Source organism: Pleurodeles waltl, chromosome 4_2 (assembly GCF_031143425.1).
Source record: "Pleurodeles waltl isolate 20211129_DDA chromosome 4_2, aPleWal1.hap1.20221129, whole genome shotgun sequence".
Taxonomy (NCBI): Eukaryota; Metazoa; Chordata; class Amphibia; order Caudata; family Salamandridae; genus Pleurodeles; species Pleurodeles waltl.
This window is the reverse complement of record NC_090443.1, coordinates 398,120,274-398,130,687: the sequence shown is the minus strand read 5'-3', so window position 1 is coordinate 398,130,687 and position 10,414 is coordinate 398,120,274. Positions and strand designations below refer to the sequence as shown.

Below are 10,414 nucleotides of genomic sequence, written 5' to 3'. Positions count from 1 at the left end.
TCAAAATGAACCAACATTTTATACCACCTGATTACACTGTTACCGAAACACCACAGGAGGAGGAAGAGGATAATTTGTCAGAATCAAGAATGTTAGTTGACCAACGTCTGGGTAAATCACCTGAGTTTGAGGACGAACACCTCTTCCCGGACTGAGTTTGCCAGTGCCTCTAAAGAACATTTTAATTATATCTTGTTGAACTTCTTTCTTTGCAAAAAAAAACAAAAGTAGCTCGTGGAACATAATGTTTCTGTCAGAGTTATGCTGTCCCACCATTTTTTAGGCATGTGTATTGCAAGACTTCAGTTGGACCAGTGTGCAGTGAAAAAGCCTCTACAATTCTTTTAGGACGCTGGAGACAATGCCATCCTCCCTTGCATGCCTATCTTTTTTTGCATCACTTAGCAGGGCTGCCCCAGAATATCGTTGATTTACAAGAGTGCCAATACCAAATTCCAATGTGATGCCTGCATCAAAGCTACAATTGTGTACCTACTACCTAACCTAACCGTGCTTGGATTGGAGGAGGTAACTACAACTATTGCAACAATGAGTGATAATTGATGATTCATGTGATGGCAGACAGTGAGAGAGGGTGTTCAACTGTAATTTGTAACTTTGATTGAAATGATTTTCAATGCTTAAGGCCTGAATGATGGGTGATCATTTTTCAGGGAGGTGATTGGCCTTTACAAACTTGCATTAATTAGCGAAAATTTACTTGTATGATCCACTCCTATGATCCTTTTTTTCATCACCTAGAAGGGCTGCCCCAGAAGATCATTTTATTTACAAGACTGCTAAATTCCAATCTGTTGCTTGCATCAAAGAGGAGATACAATTGTGTACCTACCATTGTGCTTGGATTGGAAGAGGTAACTATTACACCAATGAGTGATATATTATTGGGTGATTGCGAGTGATAATTCATGTGGTGGCAGACATCGAGGGAGGGTGTTCAACTGTAAATTGTAAACATGATTGAGATGATTTGCAATGTTTGGGTCCTGAATGATGGGTGATCATTTTTCTGGGAGGTAATTGGCCCTTTCATACTTAAGTAGATTTACTTCCAGGGTCCACGCCTTTTTTCTGGTTCTTCGGAGACAGACCATTCACTTTAGTTAACACACAGAAACCTACACAAAATACTGCAGTTCTGTTTCTCTACTTGATCTTCAACAGCAGTACAATACACGTCTATCTTGCTCAGGTTGGGACTTGGACGGAGTAACTCTGAGTCAGGAGGAGGACAGAAGATCTCAGGGCGGGACTACCTCATCAACATCTAGAAGAAAGAAGTTATTGACTTCAAAGGGAAACCATGTCTCTGAGGCCTAGTACTCAGCTATGTGGAATAGTGAGAGGTGCATTGATTTTCACAAAAGCTGCTGAGTGTGTGAGTTGCACTGGTGGCAAAAGTGAAACTCTGAGTCCTCTTGTTTTTTGCTCTGTCTCTGAGTCTTCTTGGCACGCTCCTCATGAAGCTTATCTGCCTTCTGTCCTCCTCCTTGACTCCACAATACAGTTTCTGTTTTACAATCCGCAGACCTTCTCCTCTCCTGCATGAACGAAAGATGAAAGCTGTGCTCAACACTCCTGTTTACTTATTGGACCAGTCCAAATAGGCACCTAAGAGTGATAGACATTCCCGGGAAGAATAAAGACGCACCACCCAATTTTGCAATACAGTATAATGTTTCTTGTAACAATCATATTTTTTTAACAAGGTGGGTTCACTCATCCATAATTTAATTTTTTCAAACCTAAAAGACAGAACATTTAGATATCTGGAAACATGGATCTCGGGGGCAGAAGGACTGTTTTCAATTCATTTGACTGTATTGTGTCATACTAGTTCCTTTGTTTTCTTCCACAACAGATTTATCATGATGATGTGCTGCTCATCGCCCAGATGAACATTGTTCTTGTGTAGTATTAGTCCTTATAACACTTCTAATCAAATCCCCTTTCCCATCCATTTATCAAACTCCTGACCCTATTCCCTCGGACTGTGTGATTTATTGAAAGGTGACCTAATTTATACCATAAATGGATCACACACTTGGTGGGGCAGATGTGGTGAAAGTGACACCAACTCACTGCAGGATATTCAATTACCTAAGCAATAGCCCACTCTGGCCCCATTTACCCACACACTCATAAAAGTGATCCATATTTTAGATATAGAAGAACACCATCATTGGCATCATCATTCAGGCCTTGTGTTGCATAAACACTTAACCTGGTCCACTCCAGACTTTGAGTCCACTTTTCATCACTTGAGGATTTCGTAACTTTAGTTTCAATTAAATACTAGCACCTCATTGCTCAAAAGAAGTTTCTATTGCAACTTATTGTTATTTTATCACTATCAGGTATTCTTTGTTGTATCATGTAGTAGTAATTCTTTGTAAACCTATGATATAATTTATAACCCACTAACTCAGTGTTTTTTTTAAATATCTATTTAGTTGCCTGCGAAGGATAATCCTTCTGATTAATACTACATTTGGAGCTCATCTGGGTGGGAATGGGACTTCATTTGTGAAGTTGTAATGCCTTCCCTGTTATTGCTTTATCTATATTCAGGTAAGAGAACTATAGAGTGAACTAGTTATGTTTATTACTAAGCAACTAACTGCTACTGCAGATAAGTAATTATTCATCTAGGTTATTGTAGGCAATATAGGTCATGGCAGCATCCCCACTAATGGTCAAGGTAGTTACAGAAGCATATAATTAATTAATTAATTAATTATAAATAACTAACTAGTATAAACTTTTATATGCAGGTTTTTCAAAAACAGGCTGCATAAAAAGGCAGCAGTGCAAACTAAAAGCAAAACACAAATAAACTGCTTCAGGCATAAATCATGAAGAAATAAAATGTTCACTTTTCAAAAAATAAAAATACGCACCCTCTATACCCACAACGGGCCCACCCCTCTCCCCAAACAAATTGACCCATCCCCATTCCACAATCAATGTCTAACAAACAAAACAAGCATTTGCAATGCAATGAGTCTTGCATTTGCTCGAGTTAGAGCTATTAGCGTTTGTAAATTCCTAACTGGACTTTTCTTGCCACTTAAATTAAAAATGAAAAGTAAAACAGTTGACATAAGCGAGCCGATTTGAAGCACCAGGGCTACCATGAGCATGAGCGCGAAGGAGAGATACAAAAAGAAAAAGAAGTTTGCTCATAGTCAAACGTATTGGCAATCGTGTACTATACATGTAGCAGGGGTAGTCTTCAAGGCGGTAACAAAACCTCCCCAAGGAGGGACAAACATAGAGCATTTACCAATGATAAGAAAGGAATTTTGAAAGACAAGTCCACAAATGAGTGTAAGTGATGGGCGTGCAGTGGTTGTGGTTGAAAGCCCACAATACTTACAACAGGTAAAGTGCATGCGCACTTGACCTAAAAAATGGGTCTCAGCTCTCTTCCCACCCTCTCCACCCACAAAAAGTCCATCCCACCAAAACAAAAAAATTAAATAAGGGCTAGAAGAGAGCATTGTCCATTTGAGTCCAGGTTCCGCTCTATCCTGTGCAGCATGCTTTCCATTCGTCTCTCCATGCAGTCCAGCCACTGCAGGGTAGGCTGAAGCAACATCCTCTTAGTGTCCAAGTGGGAGGGGAGGCAGCAGTTTCAGTCAGGTTCCCTGACAGCTGGCAGTGGCACCAGCAATGGAATGGCTGAGAGGCCGGAGACTGTGTGTGACTGGCTGCACTGGGACCTGGCTCAGAGGCAGCTGTTTCAGCCTCTTCTTCTGGGCCACCATCCGCCTATATCCGAGCTGGATAATGTACAGACTCTGCCGTCACAGCCAGGCAGCTATCTCCTGCCTGGTGGGTGGTACGAGTAGATCAGCAGGAGTAGTTATCAAGAAAAACAAAAAGAAAAAAAACAAATTATAAATACTGCTCTATGCAAAAAATTGTTTACAATTAAAAGGTGGCCTAGTAGCAATACATTACTTGTCCTCTATCACCATTGGAATTTGATGTGATTATGAATAGGAGAGTTACAAGACCAATTTTGTATTTTACCCACACATGCCTTACATAAAAAGCACTGACGTCTGGCAGAATAAGACCAAATTAAAAAACAGTGATGTGATTTTTTATCTTTTAAAGGCTGTTCTAGTAACTAAACAGACACTTTGAATGGAAACATTTTTAAAAAAAAGTATCTCTCTTTAATGAGTAAGGCATTATGCACTATGTACTGGAGTACACGTTGCGTTGTGCTAAATTAATGGAGGCATGCTAGCCAGCGCATCATGTACTTTCTTACTGTTTGTAGCTGGGGCGGCTGTAGTTCACAATTATCTATTTTTAATTCCAATGGCTCTGCTCTTCTTCAAATGCCTTTCACTTTCTACACTAAATCCAATGAGGAAGGTGAATGATAAATAAGATACCACATCACACACCTCCCCTGTCTGCCGTAAGTAGACGTTGGGGAGAACAATGCACTGCACTACAAGGAAAGGAGCAGGCTATACAGATTGTATTAGTCACATACGTCACAGAGTATCCTATACGCCAAACTTAAAAATCAAATCAGGCACTTGGTCCCACTTTACTCACTGGTCTCTCCCACCACCACAAATTATTTCCAACAAATTTATTCGCTGGACAGTAAGGAAATGAAACTTGTCTTACTCTGCTACAGGGTAAGTGTCGAACTTGCAAACCTGGATGGGCTCCAGTAAAGAACTCTTAAGTCAATCATCTGCCTTTGCAGAGACCAATGTTTGCTGTAACCCCATAAGAATGTTTACAGATCCCCTTTCCATTGGGACATTCCAGTGCCGATCATGTGCATTTAGGTGCGAGGCAGCAACATCTAGAAGGAATTGGGAATAAGCAACTTGGTCAACATTGTGTCTCCGTGGGACAAAATCAGGTTTGCTTGACAGTAAGTTAGAAGGATTAGACAGTAGGTAGATTTTTTGATGTAGAATAAAGGGATGTCACTGATCATCAATTTGTCATGTGACTATTAGCTTTGGCTTATTCAGTCACTGTAGTTGACGAAAGTCGAAAGGGAAAAATCTGAACAGGAGTAAAATAAGGGGCATATTTATAGTCCCCTAGCGCCAACTTGCGCCACATTAACGTCTCTTTACATTAATGTGGCCCAACGAGGCCAAGATCCCTGCACCGTGTTTACAGAGTGGCGCAATGCATGCATTATGCCACTCTTTAACGCTTTGCTCTACATTATGCCTGCACCAGGCATAATGCATACAAACGGGTCGTTCCCCCATTGGGGTAGCTGGAAAATGGTGCAAGGAAATCTACAAGAGTTCCTTGCACAATTGTTTATGGCACTTTTGACGCCTGCTCAAAAGCAGGTGTTAAAAGGGGGCTTCCATTCTTTAGAATGGGCCCACTATATTTTGGCGCTACTCCTGCACAGTACATCAATAGCGGCATGAAAAATTACGCTATTGCCCCCTACCCTGTGCCATGGTGCACCGTATTTAAAACACATGGTGGTGGTAGGGGGGTGCTAACAGCGCCACTTGCCATAAATCTGCCCCTAAGTCTCTTATGGGAAACTATGAAATATATTTTGGAATCACTTCACCTAGCCATAAAATGTGCCACATGCCAAGAATGGATTTTTCAATTTTTTGGTAGGACGGGGTGAAAGAACTTAGGAAAGAATAAAGGAGTGAAGTACTAAGAGGAGGCTGTGTAGGTGAAGTGAAACACACCTTGTGTGTTTGGTTTGCAAATTGCAATGCATTGAAAAATGTGTAAATGCTGCATTAACTGAAGCAGATGCACATCGCACAGCCAACACTGAAGTCACCAAATTGAACCATACTGCACTTCGGTCACGGGTGGCAAAATGCCATGGGCAGGGAGGGGATTGATGAATTATGATGGGTGAGATACACATCTGCCTTGCCTAACAAATATGGTGAGTCAAGGGAGTAGAAGAAAAAATCTTCAAAAAATACCCCCACTTTGAACCATAACTTTGATAACCATAAAACAAAGTAAGCAAAGTGGGTGAACAGCATGCCCATCTCCAGAAGAGCTCCCTTGCTTATTTATCCAAACAATCTACTCATTCATTCATCCTTTTATTCTTCTATATTCACCCATAGCCAACATGATTTAAGCTTTACTTTCTCTCATCCAGTCTTTCACCAAAATTCCCAATCCATTATCTATCCATTTAGTATCCACCATTTCTTTCAACCATCCTTTCACCCATCCATCCCTTTACCCAGTACCACACACGCACCCTTTCACCTGCCCACACATTCTTTCACTTATGTACCATTTCACTCATCCTTTCTTTTAACCTTCTTTCTTTCCCATTTCCCTCAAGCCATCATTCTTAGCATTTATTATGTGAGCTTTTGCTGAGTTACAGATAGAAGAGGCCATAACTCGACCCCACTGCAGCTGGTAAAGCATAGGGGTCATGATCGCGAGTCACGACCACACCCTTGTAGCTAGTGAGTATAATAGTAATTTTCAATAAGCAAGCAAAGTGACTTACAACCACCCATCCCTGCCGCCGCTTCTCCCCCTCCAACTCTCTCCTTCTCCTACAGTGCCACTTGAGCCAGCGGCACAGGTGGTCCGTGCGGCTAGAAAAAATATTATAAATTTTTAGATGCCATATATGCCTCCTCTTCATTTTTCAAATAAAAAAATACAACCTCAATACATCACTACAGTTCGGTTAGCACTGTAGTGCCTTCTAACGAAAATATCACTCTGGGCAAAGCCAGGTAGTGAAGCCAACCAAAACATTTCGTAATAGAGGGGCAGAGCTATAGCCTATGATGATCATGATGACGAGTCATTGAAGCACAATGAAGGGGTGGAATAATGGTCAATGAAAGGCATTTGGTATTGGTTGACAAATGCAATAGGACCTCATACTTTCCAGCCAAGCTGCACTGTCATGGAAACTGATGGTATACTGTATAATTACCCAGCAAGACATTGGGGATGTAGGGAGGGTGGTCCACTCTCATTAACTGTTAGGGCATGAGCAAGAAAAGGAAACCCTTCTCAACAAACATACATGGAGAATATTTTTTAGAATATTAACTTATTCGGGTAACTTATTTGGGACAGCAATCTTCACAGTAGACAGTAGAGTACCCAAAATCTGTGCTTAGTCTTACAGTCCCACAAGATATATGGGGGAGAGGGAAAGATTACCAACAAAGCATTAAGCAGAAGATAAGTGAACTAGAGACTAGTACAGACTGGAAAGCCAGCTACCAAAAAAGAACATCAAATAAGGAAAAGAAAAGATAATGATGGGATAAAAGGAAAGAAACAAAAATTGGATAGGGGAGTTGGAAAAAAAGGCGACAGTATAAAAAAATAAACAAGGCAAAATTTAAAAGTAGCATAGCGGGCAGAGGTAAAAGAGCTAATCCATTGTGCTTTGTACAGTTGAGTTCTTATCCCATCCTCAACGCCATGTGAAAGGAAGACAGCAGGTAAGGGTGTCAGAACAACTTTATTCTTGCCTGCAACACCAGGCTCTAGGCACCTATTCCTGTCCTGGAACCGAGCACCAACATTCCAGTACCCCAAGATTCTGAGTGGAGCCCTCAGTGGTGGCAATGGTAGTGGGCGCCTCCTCCATAGCTCTTCACAGACCCTCCTCTGCACTGCCCCTTTTTGCCCCTGGGTGCTGATGGAAGAAATGAAGGAAAGATAAAAAAGTGGTACAGTTCATCTCCACAAAATTATTATGACAGGCAAATGCACTCACTATGTACATATCTAAAAGAGATAGCCTATACTAGATTTGAGTCTATCGACTATCGTTGAGTTGGCCATACTAATCCTAAAATCCTTATTCCAAATTTCCTTAACAAAAACTACATTTGGAACTAATGCATTGCATTGAATGATCTTTGATTTTATCCTCATTTCTCAACCCCCTTGATGGACCAACTCAGTATGATTAGGTAGTGCTGAGCACCTGCCTAGCTGAAACTGGATCACATAATAACAATGTTTTAACGTCAACTAAACGTAAGTTACCTCTGACTGTGAGCAGCATGCTATTCGGAAAAAAATGTTAGCATTGCATAACACAAACACAACAAATAATTAATACTCACTAGGCCCCGGAATCCCGACACTGAGCAGGTCCTGCTCCCAGTCAAGGATATCCACCCAGCAGCGTTTCAGCTGCTGGTCTCATCTCTTCCTCTTTCTCTGGTGAGAGACAGAATGTACCACATCAGCGAGGCCTTTGCAATAGTCGAGAATCATGTAATCTGTGTTATTTATAAGCACATTTGCAGGCACAGAAGGCCATCTCATGGTATGTCCCATGAGTATTTTGTGCAGTGACCACCCTGTTCCTCTGTCAGGGGTACTTCAGATACTCATCAACAACAAAGGGAAGGCATCTGCCCATTTTAAACGAGTGGAAGCACACACTTTGGCTAAATGAGACTTCAGTATTCCATTAATTTGTTTGACAATACCTGAAGCTTCTGGTCTGTAGCTACAATATAATCGATGTTCCACTTGTAGTGCCACACACAACATTTTAAGGATCTCATTAACAAAATGAGTCCCTCAGTCTGACTCCAGAGAAGCTGGAAATCTGTGTTCTCGCAACAGCAGTTTAGCTATGGTGAGACGCATTTCTGCATGTTGGGTAGGCATCCACCCATCAAGAGAAAAAGCACACTATGACCAGGACATATCTCAACCCATTACAAACAGGCATCTCAATGAGGTCCAACTCCATTCTGTTAAAGGGTCCTCCTGATCTGCCTATGTGACTCATGGTAACTGGTGTTCTTTTCCTACATTCATCTGTTGACATGCACACACCAATGGCACAAATCTTCATCCAAAATTCTAACCTGGGGATTAAACCAATTCTGTCTGAACAATCTAACCTTGCCATCTTTCCCTATATGTGCAGGGCCATAAAAAAGTCTTTTTTTTTTAATTTGTTTATTGGTATTTTCAAAACTTTACTTCTCATAATCAGTACAGGGATAGCATGTAATTTATGGCACATACAGAAGTCAGTAGTAGTATTGTCTTCTGGTATTTATCACAATGGGTCCAACTCTGTTGTAGATTCACACATTAAGGTCATTTGAGAAATTCAGCGTGCATATACCCATGTATCATTACATTATGGGCGTCACATCTGAGATTCATTATTCAGCACAATCTTGGTGTCACCAAATAAACTTTCAAACAAAATTTATAACATTTAACATCGCGCCTAAGGAACATTTCTTTGCTCGGGTATGCAGTGATACTTGAGGTGTTGTGGGTGCCCCTAGTAGGGGGAGTCATCGTCTCTATATTTTACAGTCTTCGTCAATGGGGTAAGATCTTACTAGTTAGGTATGGGGCATGTCCACAATCGGCAAGTCTGATTGGGTTACTGCGCAGTGATGTATCCCCAGCGATTCCCACCCATCAGCCCCGGTCAGTGTTTGTGTAGGGTGGTGTCTTCAGTGTCGGAATGGGGCGTGTCCCCTTCTCGGGCTCTCATCCACTCAGGGATTGGGTTAGGGTTTGATCAGGTTGTACGCACCCTGTCTTCCGCTTCCCAGTCCTCCTCCCGCTCCTGCATCTCCCACATCACTAGCACCTCGGACCATAGGGGTGCAATGGGCCGCCCAAGTACTCCTCTTGCCCCCTCCCCTTTCAATGCGCGCATCTCCGCCTGTGCCCATTTTGTGACATCCCATTTCCATTCCACCAGTGTTGGGCCTGTGGGGGACTTCCAGGCCATTGCTATCCTGCGCCTAGCCAATACCAATGCTAGATCCAAAAAACGATTACCAAATTTCCTGGAGGTGGATCTGGGGTATAACTCTAGTAGACAGAGAGGAGGGTTTGGTGCTAGGGTCCATTTCAGGACCTTCCCCAAAATACCCAGAGCCCGGCACCAGAACTGCTGCACCCCAGGGTACTCCCATGTCATGTGGTCAAAGTCCAGGTCAGCTGCATAGCATTTGGGGCATCCCCTGGGCTTCCCACCATAATTTGTCCTAAGTCTGTGGGGGGTTAAGTACGTTCTATGGACATAATTATACTGAGTGTACTTACAGTGTGAGTTGCGAGACACCTTGTGTGGATGGGCTAGTACCCGCCACCACTCTGCGTCTGTCACTTCCCTTCTAAGTGTCACCTCCCATTTGATTATCATTGATTCCAGAGACTTCAGAGTCAACTTGTTAAGAGCCCCGTAGAGCCAGGCGACTAAGTGAGTACCCTCCCCCGTTGTCAGTAAGAGCTGGAGTATTTTATGCACCTCTAGCTCCGCGTTCACCGTACGCTACAGTCCCCTCACAGCACACAACAATGTTCAATAGGTAAAAAATTGCCCCAGTGGTACTCCGGTCTCTGCATGGAGATCCTC

The 10,414-nt window shown here is 42.3% G+C and overlaps 1 long non-coding RNA gene across 1 annotated transcript; it reads right to left on the bottom strand.

Annotated features, from left to right (window-relative positions):
• Positions 1-7,500: 7,500 nt before the first annotated feature.
• On the bottom strand, positions 7,501-8,221 carry LOC138294151 (uncharacterized). The gene is made up of 2 exons (XR_011203226.1): positions 8,133-8,221; positions 7,501-7,696 (listed from the first exon to the last, which is right to left on the bottom strand). It is a non-coding gene; the product is annotated as an uncharacterized lncRNA (long non-coding RNA).
• Between the last annotated feature and the right edge of the window lie 2,193 nt (positions 8,222-10,414).